Here is a 13328-nt window from a genome sequence, read left to right on the forward strand (position 1 = left end):
CGCTCAATGAACAAAACCAGCCTTAACTCAATTAAAACCTAGACGTCTTTTATCTGATGGGGAGCATGGAGCAAAATCAGATTGATTGAGAGGGGGACACCTGGATGGTTTCGCAGTTGTCGAAATAAACTCCAGGCAGAAGTGGCTTCCAGGACGGCAAACATGCAAACAACTAGGGCACCACCACCCTATTCATTCCTGTCTTTCGAGGGTTTTTTTGTTTGTTTGTTTGTCTTCTGTTTCCACGCCTCCTGTGGCCTGGCTTTTCCATTTCTTCTCAATCAGACCCCTGTTTGCCTATCTTGGTCCATGTCCGGGGCAACCCTTTGTTCCCCAACTCATACCCATAAACGCACTGTTTAATTCCACCTATACCCAGACAGCTGTACTGAATTAAAATCCCCAATACAAAATGTGCATAAAAGGGTGTTTAGTCTGTGAGTTTTCTGAGCTGTACGATGTTATTAAAATTAGCCCCCTAAGAGGCTGCCCAATTTACAGACTCACAATAACAGCATATGAAACTGCCCATCTCCCTGCATTTCAGCCAAAAGGAATTATTATTATTATTAATTATGCTTTTCATTCTTATTATTTGGTTATGAGCGAGGATGAATATTACTTCAGAAGATTATTGGTTATTTGTCCCTTCTTCCGCCTATTTTCCTATCAGGTTCTTTATTATCTTTAATATGGATTTATAAGAGCTCTCCCTATTAAGGGAATTAGGTCTTTGATTATCTTGAGGTTTATAATTCTTCCCACTATGGAGTTAGTCTTTTGTTTATGGCATTTTTGCTATGCATAGTCTGCTGCTTATGTGACCAAACGTATCAATCCAATTCTGCATAGCATCTGTGTGGTGCATGCGGCTAAGGAAGATCTACCCTATTCCAAGTTCAAAAAACAAAACAAAACAACACTACACAAAAAACCTAGTTTACTTCGGCTGCGTTCGTAGCTTTCGCTTTCACACATGGTGCTCACATAATGACCAAGATGACCATCCTCCTCCCGTTCACCTCACAAACCCATCTTCTGGAAAGTGTTCGTCAAACAGAACCAGCATTTATTTTGTTTTAACTGTCTGTCTGCATCAGTAATAAATGTGGAGAGCATAGACTGTGTCCTATTTGTTTCTAACTCCTCCGGCACTGAATCTATATTCTAGCATATACAGGGCATATGATAAGCGTTCATTGAATTAAAGATGAAAATAAAGAATAATAATTTTGACGCTAAACCAGCCAGAGAAAAAGGGTCTATTTCCCAATAGCTCTCCAAAAGAGGACATTAAGAACTCGATCTGGTGCAGACTATATTTAACAAGCTGTCCAGGAAAGGAAACTTTGCTCATGAAAGTGTCAAGGAAATGTCAGGAGAAGGGCCTTTTGAAAAAGCCAGGAGAGGATTAAGAGAATAACCTCTCATTTTGACAGATGGCAAAGATGTCTTCTTCGTCTTTTAAGAAACTCTCACTCGGTTCTTACTAGCTCGTTTGTTTGTTTGTTTGTTTGTGCACCTAATTGCTTTGCTTCTTCAGGTATACCCTGCCACTTTCCAGAAAAGATCTGAGCTACCGATGCTACTACGTGCTGCTCACCGAGACAGGGCTGTGCTGGACACAGAAATAAATGAGGCACGAACTCCATGCTCACCGAGTTTAGAGCCCAAGAGGAGATGAGAAATTTAAAAGGTAATTGTCTTACAAGGTAGAGTGAAGAGTGCCTTCAGAATGGGCCATTTTTGTGTGGTTCGGTGTTATGGTTTAGCAGACGATCAATGTGTCTGTCTGACAGTGTGTGATCAAACATCTTGGTTAATTCCAGCCAGCACCATTTTCCTTGGTCCTGTTTCTTCTACTCTCTCCCCAATCACACACTAAATAAATGCCTGCTGGTAATGACAGGCAAATAACATAAATATCTCCTGGGTATCTGCAAGAGTTTGTGCAAATAACGTGAAATACCTCTATTCTTGTAACTTGATCATGTAATACATTATTTTCTCTTCCACACAGAATAAAAAAAAGAAAGAACTATCACATGATTAAAATTAGCCATTCTGCTAATTCAAAATCTTCACGATCTTCTTGTGCTGAACGAGTCACTTGGCTGATTGTGTAAGGTAGACTCATAGAAGGCTTCTGATTCTACCTCAATTGACCTATTTCCCAAAAGAATTAAAAAATGAGGCCCAGCAAAGTAATCAGGGGCTGTGGCCCACCCAGGTCACATGGCTGCTTCGTGGCCAAGGCAGTTCTCAAATGGAGGCTTCTGGACACCAACTCCCCTTCACGTTCCCTGAGTGCCTTATCTGAGTGCCTTCGCCTTCCTTCTAAAGAATAGAGTTGATTTTAATAGAGGACTGGGAAGGCCAGATGAAGCAGGGAGAACAGAAAGCAATTGTTCATCCCTTTTAATTTTATACTGAAGCTGAAAAACGCTGAGTTGTGAGACATAACAATAAAATATGGGAAATTCACCAGTGGATTTTTCGCTTTCTGGGTTTCCATAGATAACGGTGTCCCTGGATTCTCCTATGAGGAATTCTCAGTCCTGATTATGTATTAGAATTGCTGAAAATTGTTTTAAAAAAATACTGATGTTTGCACTCCATCAGCCTGGGACGTTCTGGTTTAACTGGTCTAGGGCATTTTTAAGAGCTCCCAGTTGTATTCAGGGTTGACAATCCAACCTCTAGGTTCAGAGACTTGTTCATACCCTAATTCTGTCATGCCTATCCCCTAAAGAGGGTGTATGCGAGTCTTGGGTACCAGTTTTTCTCCTTCATGTTGTGAAATGACCAGCTCCCAAGCCCTGTCTGAGCCCATTCTCAGAAATTTGAATTAGCCAGGCAGCTGGCCATGAGTGCCAACCCCTAACTACTGCTGATTAGAGGGGAGATAGATACCTGACCAAATTGGACCAATTAGCTCTCTTTTCTGATAATTGTAACTTAGAATCTCTAACCTCTGCTGGGGATGTTTGGGGGGGGGGACAAGGGGTGAGAGCAGGAATCACATGTACTCCAGAGCAGAGATGGCCTGCCTGTCTTCTATAGGGAGAATGAAGCACACCTATGCAGAGAAGGACAGAGGTGGGAACCTCCGTTCCCAACTCCTCCACCCCTGGCTTGTACTCTATGCTCTTAATATATACCCATATCCTAATAATAATCTAACAGAGCCTGCAGGCGGAAACCTGAAGGCAGAGTTTTTATGTCCGAGATTCTAGGGAATTAACATATTCCTTTCAGGACATCCAATTTCCTTAGAAGGCTACTCTAATCACAAATGGCCATGCTGAATTTGACAGTGATCTTGGGTTTCCAATCGAAGCAGGGAATCCCAAACTGGGGTCCTAAAAGCCCATCAAGAGCCCATGAATGTAATAATGGCTCCCAGGAGCCATTCTTATTATTTTGAAGACCTATACAGGATGACCCCGATAAGGTTTTCTAATGCTTTTTGACTGAGTAAACATCAGTAGAATCATACCATTTTTCTTGGTGATCAGAAGCCCTATAGCTGCTATAAAGGGCTCTGATTAATAGAACAAACACAGAATTACTTAAGAATCTTTCAGAACGTGGGTTTCATGGAGGAAATTAGTAAAGGGGTTCTTTGGTACTAAATAAAATAACTCAGACTTCCATGTTTCAACAGCCATTTTTCAAAGCCGCCTTGTGTAATGTTAGCTCCATGAGACGGTTGATTAGAAAAAAGGTCCTGTGATCAAATAAGTCTGGATGTTATTGTGTGCTATCCCTGTTGGTGCTTCCCCGTGGAGGGTCTCAATACCTTTTAGCATTAAAGCTTCTGAGATGAATAATAGCAACATTAAATATTTAATTTTGCCTAATCCATAATATCCCTAAATTATTTGACCGCCGAACTCCCTAAGCTCACCTTTAAAAAAAAAAAATGCTGTTTTCAGAGATGGTAGTGTTTCTCAAGGGAGAGCAGATAACAGTTTATAAACTCTCATTCTAAGTTCTTGCCATCTTCCAATTTTGACAGCATTTATTTTAAAGCAGAGAGAAAGATGTCTAATGTCATAATCGTAAAGTTATTTTAAAACAAACCAAAGCTTGCAATGTGTCAAGGTCAAAGTTTTATTCTGTGTCACACTGATCCAGGCCCAGCACGGGGAGTGTTTACTGTGTGCCAAGCACTTTACATACATTACCGTAGTTAATCCCTTGCACAGGCCTTTGAGGAACTAGCCCTATTTTACAGATGCAGAAACTGTGTATTCTTTTTCATGTAACCACAGATTTTGCTGACAACTTTTTATTAAATAGGGCTTTCAATGGAGTGATTTAACGCTGATTTATCTTCACTATCCAGCAATTTCCTGAGTGTCAATTGTGCACCTGGTGCTTTACACATTACAGAGTATTAAGGAAATGTACCATCTATTATTTTTTAAATGCTCTTGAAATGACAAGCTTTATCTTCTCGCAGGGAAAGGCTGCTCTGTTACCTACCAAAATCAAACCACAGGATCATTTGTCTTAAGGGCTGAAGGGGTCCTTGGGGCCAAGACCATATGAACAACTCACTCTGGTCTTCTATGCAATAGATACTAGTCAGATTATAATGTATTTTTTTCTAGGCTTCACTCGAGCCCACTAAGAAAAAGATGATCAAGGAGGGAGGGCACCTGAGCTCCTACTCCGTGTCCTATGGTTTAACACTGGGCTTTTTTTTATTATTATTATTATTCATTTTTAGAGATGAGAGAGAGAGGGAGAGAGAGAGACAGAGAGAGAGAAGGGGGGAGGAGCTGGAAGCATCAACTCCCATATGTGCCTTGACCAGGAAAACCCAGGGTTTCGAACCAGCGACCTCAGCATTTCTAGGTCGACGCTTTATCCACTGCGCCACCACAGGCCAGGCTGGGCTTTTTTAATTGGGAAGGACAGAATAAACTGACTAGGGCAGGGGTGTCAGAAATATTGGCATGACAGTAGTATAGGGTCAATTTTATCTTAATTGCTTTGTACCTGAGTTTTCTTATCTATATACAGGGGATTAAGATATTATTTCTCACTCTGGATGGAGAGCTCGGTTAGTTAGAGCTTCACCCCAAAGTGCACAGGTTGTGGGTTCGATGTCCAATCAGGGCACCTAAAGGAACAGATTGATGTTTTGTCTGTCTGTCTGTCTCTCTCTCTCCCCCTTCCTCTCTCTCGAAAATAAATGAACTAAGTTTTAAAAGAGATGTCACCTCTCTACTTACTTCAAGGATCAGAGATGGCATAGGTCCTAGCTCCCAAGAGAGCCTCAATCACCCTTGCCTATCTTTGGATGACTTCCAAAAGGCAGGGCTGGGTGGGACATGGTGGTCTTCAACTCCATGAAATTTTCCTCTAACTCCCAATCAATGGGTATGGCCCCAGAGTGACCAGAGGACATGATAAATGTCAACTCTTTGTTAGATATTTTAAAAATCTGATTCTCAATAGACTCTGTAATGGCAGAATTGCAGGAGTGGGGAGAGGGGAGTCAGCAGCTTGAAGTCTAGCTCCATTTCTGAAATTCCTGAGAAGTGGGATATGAAAATAAGGTCTGTACACATGTTTGATAAGTAGCCAATACAATTTGTATCTGTGGTGAAAATGATTACATAATATGTTCGAAGCCTAAGAAACTGAACGCTCCATGTCTTGTTCTTTGCAGTTCTGTGCTACTCGAGAACTCATGCATGAGCCCCTATTTTGTACATTTTCTTCTTCTTGTGATTTTGCAGAAACAGAGCTCCAGATAATTGCTGACTCAGTCTCCTCAACACCCTGAATACTGGTTACACGTGCTGGCATTCTGGTTTCAAATTTATGTCTCCGGTACCTCGGTAAAAATATTTTCCAATTTCAGAACATAAAACTCTGCTATGAGAAAAATCTGCGCTGGGAAGAAAAAAGCATATTTCAGTGAATGTGATAATCTGGCATTCATTTAAAATGAATCCTTAACTTTACCACAATGCACAAATGTTATTCCTTCATTAAAAATTTATTGTATGCCTATTATGTGCTATGCTCATTGTGTTTGTAATATACAGAATACATTATGTTGTATTTTATTTTAATGGAATATTCTGAATGTGTTTAAATTTGTGCCAGAGAACCACCCACTTTGCCTCAGTGACCTACACCAAGCTCTCCTTGCTAGTAAGGAATCCCAAGTCTAAATGCCCAAGACTCAAGGTGAATGCCAATATTTATATTGATACCTATCATCAATTTCATCTCCACTTTTACAGGATGTATCATTTTTCAAATGTAAAGATTTCATTGTGTAGTGCCTTGTTTCTAGATAGAATTCTATAGCCATCTTCATTTCTCATATCAACGACTAATATTTAAAGTTGGAAAGGCAGATAAGTACATCTATAATGAGAAAACTTCAGGATCCCCCAATAAATAACTCTTTTTGTCAACTTGACAAATCTGAGGCAGAGTTTGACACATGCAGCCTTTCAAAAAAGCTAAACTTTTAGGTTCAAACACAACAGTCCTGAGAAACACACAATTTTTGCTTGCTATTAATCACGATATTTTTTTTCCCTTTAAAAAATTAAAACATGAGACGGAATAAATATTTCAGGCAACCAGCAGCAAAATGGGAAAATACCATGTGTTTGGAGTTTTAGTGCCCTCTGAGTACAGAAATTTATTGGCAGCAAGCAGAAAATAGACAGCAAGCATAAAAATACAGCAGAGTCCCCCTAGTAAAATTATTTATCAAGCTAACAAGGGAGGGACCCTTCTAGTAACAACAAGCCAGTGAGGAAAAGACATGGCTTTATATTTTACCTTTGGGTTAGCAAACCAGTAAAAATGCCAACTGACAAGCACTTCACATAAAGATTTCTTTCTAAATGAGCTTCCTTGTTAGGAGGAAAGAAAAAAGCTCTTCCAGCTAAGGAGCACTACAGCTCACAGACAGAAGATTCTAGCACGTCTACGCTGCCGACTCTTCCATGCAGAAATAATATAACTGAAAAAGTAAGTTAATGTGAATTATGAATGGAGTTTAAAAACCAAATTAGAAGTTCATTAAAGAAAAACACACTTCTATTCTTATCAGAGCATCCTCACGCTTGGATGCTCAGAGTCACAGTTTTGTGCGATGCTTTCTCAGGACTTGTATAAAGTGTCTTCAGGGAAAAAATACTTATCTATCCATTCATATACACCGACCTAGATATGCTTACATTGCCTCTACTGCACAAGCTGCATTGCTATATTTTTTCAAATATTTAGTTTATGTGTAAAACCCCAAAGCCAGTTTTTTTTTTACAGTTGAGTTTAACAATACCAAACTTTGATTATAAATTACAAGTCACTTTGTTACAACTTGCAATAACAAAAGAAGGAGGAGGAGGTGGAGGAGGAAGGAAGAATAAAAAGAAAGGAAGGGAGGAGAAAAAGAAGGAGAGAGAAAGGGAGGGGGATTGGAGGGATAAAAAAAAAAAAACAACTTTCAAGTCCAAATCACGCAGTGGCCTGATCCCAATTAAATTTTAAAGCAATAGTAAAAAGATGCGTTCTCAGAAGAACTGCATCTTCAAGAGCTCTGAAAATAACTCCTGACAAATTTAGAATAAAATCACACACTCGGACCTCATCTTTCCTGCAGTGAAAATCTGATCAGTGAACCGTGGCGAACATGGACCTTTTTTTGTTGCAGAACACAATGACGCTGGAGCGGATGGGACACCTGAAGGACACTGGGACGTGTTGCGTAGAGGTGGACAGAAAGACTTTGCAGGAAAGGCACTTCCCCACGCCCACCCCCATTCCCAGCCAATGCCTGAAAAAAATAAAAAAATTTCCCCCAAACAAGGACAGAAAGTGTTGCATCACCAATACCAGTCGGGAGTTAAAACTAAATAAAACCGCCTTTCTTACTTTTTGCTTTCTTCTCTGGAGGGGCAGCTTTCACCATGCCACTGCGAAAGCTCCACACCCTGGCTGGACAAGTGCAACTTCCCACTTTCAGGCGGGCCGGCCGGAAGTGGGATTCTGTACTTTACTTCCGGGGTCAAGGGCCAAACTCTCCAACTTAGATCCAAACAGCCCAGCTGGGGAGCTGGGCTTATGATCTGCCTGCATATTGGTCGGGAGGGTTAACAGCACCATCACCTCACGCTGTTTCTGCTGTTTTGTGACCACGGATCTCTTTGCCTTTAGAAGAAGGTCTGGGCAGGATGCTCCTAAGTAAGCAAAGATCTGACAGAGGTAACATTCTAAATAACGAGGTTCCCCAAACTGCTAACAGAGCATATGGACAGGTGATGAGTCCAGGAAAAGAGCAAGATGCCAACAGACCCCCATGCACGGTGCCTCCAGACGCTGCTGGGGAGAAGGGCAGCTGGGAGCCGTCCACCCCGGGCAGCACAGCACCCCTGAGGCTTACAGAGTATTTGCCCCAATCACAAACTGCGTTCTTCCCTGGGAGGGGGAACCCAGGTGCGTTTAACCTCCAAACGCACCTGTTAAAGCTCAAGCTAACCCGTGTACGATGCATTTGCGTTCTACAATGCAATGGTGAGAGCGTGCTTCCAGGCTTTTAAGAGGAGAAAAAAAAGGGAAGAACAAGGACATAGAAAAAGTGTGGGGCAAGCCAGTCACAAATAAACAAAACAGCCTTTGCACATCAGGATGAAACTCCGAGTAATTGCCACCCACTGGAACAAAGAATGACAAAGCAGTTCCTAGCTTGGACCCAAAAAGGTCAACAGGAGTGAAGGAATTTCTGATGTCCCCCGTCTACCCTCATGGCTGAGAGGAGAGAGCAGCCACCTTTCCAGCAGTCCTGCACGGCTTCTGAAATGATTCCCAACCTGTTAGACTCGCCATGTGCATTTAAAGTTTTGGATTTTTTTTTTTTTTGAAAGGATTGTAATCATGTGGTTAAAAAGCGAGAATGAGAGGAGGAAAATAAGGAAGACAGATAAAGAAAGTAAACAGAATACTCCTATTCAAATTTTTCAGCCCAGCCTGAGACCCCCATGTCTGCTTTCCCCCCATTTCCTATACATCAGGATTGAACCTCATTCCCACGAACAAGGGGGAAGCACACCACAACGGTATAGATTCAAGCCCTTTCATTAACTACCATTGGTAACAAAACAATCTCTCCTGATTAACTTTGGGGGTGAGTAGGGAATCAACTCTGGCATCAGAATCCCTTTAAATAACGACAAACCCCAACTCAAAGCTCTAGTGCCCGCAGGAGCCAAGGAAGAAAGAAACCATCTGCAGAACCCAATTTATAGGAGGCTGACTGACCTCCATGTCAATTCCAGGTCGATTGAATTCTCACCTCGACTGCCTACCTGATAGCAAATGAACTTACTGTGCTTTTCAATAGACCCAAATAACTAAAAAGAAATTGTCAACAGCTGTATGTAAGTGAAGAATGTTATTAGATGATACCGTTGAGGGAAAGGCGAACAGAAACCCAACCAGTGTTCTCCCTTCTCCTCTCTTCTGCCGTTCTCCCCTCACCGGTGTATAAGTAGTAGGATGCACCCTTGGATGGTTATTTAGACGTTAATATCTTCCAGTGGCTACTACCCAAGGTCACTGCTCTGTGCTCATGTTGTCTCAGGTGACAATACCTGTCATTTCTACAGCTAGTTCGACACTCCCACTCAACACCTGACTGCTTCCCCTCCCCCCCCATGGGTATTACGTCTCACCTGAAATTATATGTGTTAATAGGTTTATTGTATTTCCTGTGGATGTTGGAAAGAGCGGCACACTGAATTTTCCAACTGGCTTAGCCTTGTCCTAGCATTTTCCAAATATTGTAAAAAGGAAAAAATAAAAAGCAAACCCAGTCCTTCTGCTTAGCTCATTTATTGCTGATAATTTCATTAGGTGCCAGGAAAAGAAAAAAAAATGTAGACACTAAACAACTCTACAGTAATTTTTGGATGGAGGAAATGAAAGACTCAGCAAGTGGCAGGTGAAGAGAGTTTCAACATTGGCATCCGTGGACAGGAGCAGTAAATCTGTGATTTTGGCAGGTGGCTGAACGTGTGCTTTAAAAACAAAAGCTCTTTACAGAAGCATCATTTAGCTTTAAATAATGAGCGCTGTCCTTTGGCAAAAATTCCTTCTTCCTTATCCCCCCTCCCTGCACGCATAATGTTTCTTTCTTCAAGTCATCCCCTTGGATAGAATCCTAGACTAAAAAAAATAGGAGCTCATACGGCATCGTTAGGCTAGTTACTGTGTACCTGCTCTGCGATAATTAATTGATGAAATCAGCTCCAGGGCGGACCAGTGCCCAGAGAAAGAGAAAACAGCCTTGTATGAGAAGGGGGAGCATAATCTAAACAAGCAAACAGTTGGGGAAGTCCCACCTAATACAACACTTGCAATAGAATTATTTCCTCTTAGTTTCTCAGTGCCAACAAATACAGCGATGTCATTTGCTTAAGACACCCTTGGCATTTGTGACGGATTGATTGGTCCTCTCTCTAAATGTACATGCACTGCAGCATTCTACGCTTTGCCATCTTAGCGGCGGGGATTTACTCTAAAATTTTACCCAGGATTTAAAAACCCCAAGGGGCCTGCAGTGAAGACAGAGTCAAACTGGCCACTGTTCTCACTGGAGCTTTTCGAACAGAGGCACCAGAAATCAAAACTTACAGTCTGTGTTTTCACATGTCCTTTGCATGAGAACACCTGATTCACCGTGTCTGTTAAGATATTGTGATGGATTCTGCAAGGGAAACAAGGTTACAACATCTTCCATTTTATGTTTGAATTAAATAGCTGGGCTAAGGCACCCACAGCAGACACCAGGCACCGGGAACCAGGAAACCATGCTTGCATTTTATTTCTGGATGATTACAGGCAATGTGGGAAGGCAAGTTCTACAAAACGGAAACAAGATTTCTGAGTACTTTGTTTAGGGGTAGGGGTGGGGAATTTTTTGCTGTTTATCCCAGTTCAGAAAATAATACAGCCTTCCTTACATTTGTTTGAATTAATATCGGAATAGATACAATCAGGATGAGATAGGTCCACTCTGCTAGTAGTAAGACTAGAAAAAAAAAATCGATGGGTACTCAGACCCCGGGAAGTGCTGTTTATACAAGTTCCATCAGCTTCTCCCATAGGCGACAGGAAAGCTACAAACAGGCCTTGCCCCTACGTCTGTATCCCATCTGCCCTGCCCGAAGCAGCTCTGTAAGGCTTGGTTGCATCCGGATGGGTCTTAGCCAATGTCAGGAACATCTGAAATGGGCAGAGCATAGACATGAGCAGGCTAAAGTCCTGACATCACCACCTCTTAAATTAGTGTTTCAGCATACACGATGAAAGGATGGGTTTTGAGGCCTGCTTTCAACTTTAGTGCAAACCATGGGTAGTTGTGTTATCACCTTTTGACAATTCAAGCTAAGAGACGGTCTTTAAGATAAACTCCAATGCCATCCTTGGTACTGGGGCCAAGCAACATCATGACTTGTTCCCGTGGCGACACTGCTAACATCACACCTTACTCAAAGATGCTACCATGGAAAAATTGGCATCCACTATCAGTGTGTGATTGGCTCTGTTGATCTTCATGTTAGGAGACCTTTCTTCAGGAGGCACAACCTTGATAAAGCCTGCATTTTGATAGATTTGCTGTAACGTTAAGCTGTAACGTGTGTTAATAGAAAGTAGTAGTCAGGATCAAGGGGATGATACAGAATGGAGAATTTAATTATTTTTCATGATACCACTTAGGATCGATATTTTGTAATGTGCTCAAGAACCATAATATAATCTAGACTGTGTTTCTGAGATTCAATGAGAGGTAATTAAATGGTTTCCCAAATGGTTTGTGATTTAATTTCCATACTCTAACCCAGAAAGCTGCCAGAAATAAGCCATGAAGCTATACAGGGTTGAAATTACCCAGATTGCTGAAAGCTAGTGGTTTCCCATTTTTGGCTTCCATGACTGAAATCCCTGAACCAAAGTGACTTTCTGAAAAATAAACTAAGGAATTCTCCCAAGAGTATCGAGTACTGAACCTTTCATATATCAGCTTGTAATATTTAATATCAAATAATAACTTTGAGGAATCCTCTTCCTTCTTCCCCAAACTCCCCATCTGGCCAAATGCCTTTCTCTTGCTTGCTCTCACCTGTCAATCATGTTCACAGCTGAAATTTAATTTCTCTCCTACCAGTAACCTTATATGAAATATTACCAGGGAGGTCAGGACTCGTGTGAACCTTGCCGTACAAGTTCATTAATTCTTTGCTCAACATGGATGTAACAAAACCGGTTGCTGAACACAGATTATAATATTTAATAGATGACTTTCAAATTTCAATTATAAAGACAAGGATAAAAGAAACAAATACAAAAGAAAGAAATAAAACATATTGGTACTGCATGCAGACAAGTGAACACAAATTAATCCCAAAGGTATACATACATTCAGTTAAAATCTTAGTATGAGAACTGTTAAAGAAAATGCTAGTTTTTATCAGACTAGGAAAGAAATCATGTTAAATATTCACAATCCGGTCATTCAAAGACTCTCATAATAGCAGCGTGAAGTAAGAAATCAGATATGATTTTTGAAGAGTGGGGGGAAAATGGGGTTTTGCTTTCCAACACTCTAACTTGACTGGATCCTGAAAGTGTCCCTTTGCCCAGAGTTGCAATTTAACAATGTGATGTTTCCCTCCTCCTCAGTTTCTCTAGAAAACAGAAACTTTGTATTTCATGCAAATTTCTCAGCAAGCAAAAAATTTTTAATAAAAGAGAAAAACAAACTTCTTTTCTTTAGCCAATGAGAGGTAATGAGTATATATAACAGGATGACCCTCAATAATTATTGGTGTTGGTCTGGTTCTCTGAATGAAGAAGATTCATAATTAAATTCACACTGGGATACTTGGCATTGAAAACCCATTTAAAAAGCTTAATGTTATTTTTTTTTAGTAGATGAAAATCAGATTTCTGTATCCTACTCATCTCCTCCCCTCTCTGCTTACAATTGAAGTAGAAAGTAGCTCCAAAGTCCCATTTAAATGCAGAAAGGAGGACAGTCCGTGCTTTTAAATTACACTCAATTTTCCAAGTGTGAGTATGCAGTGAATTATAAGAGACTATAAATTTTGGAGGTTCATGGATCTGGTTATGGATGTTAGATTCGCCCCAAATTTCTGACATTCGGGTAGAGGGACCAGCTAGCTCTTTAAGTGTCAACAGACTGATGGTGGTTAAGACTACAGGTCCAAGAGTTACTCCACCTGGACTAATTACTCTGCACACTACACCTAGGAAATGAAATA

Source organism: Saccopteryx bilineata, chromosome 9, assembly GCF_036850765.1.
Source record: "Saccopteryx bilineata isolate mSacBil1 chromosome 9, mSacBil1_pri_phased_curated, whole genome shotgun sequence".
In the NCBI taxonomy this organism is placed as follows: Eukaryota; Metazoa; Chordata; class Mammalia; order Chiroptera; family Emballonuridae; genus Saccopteryx; species Saccopteryx bilineata.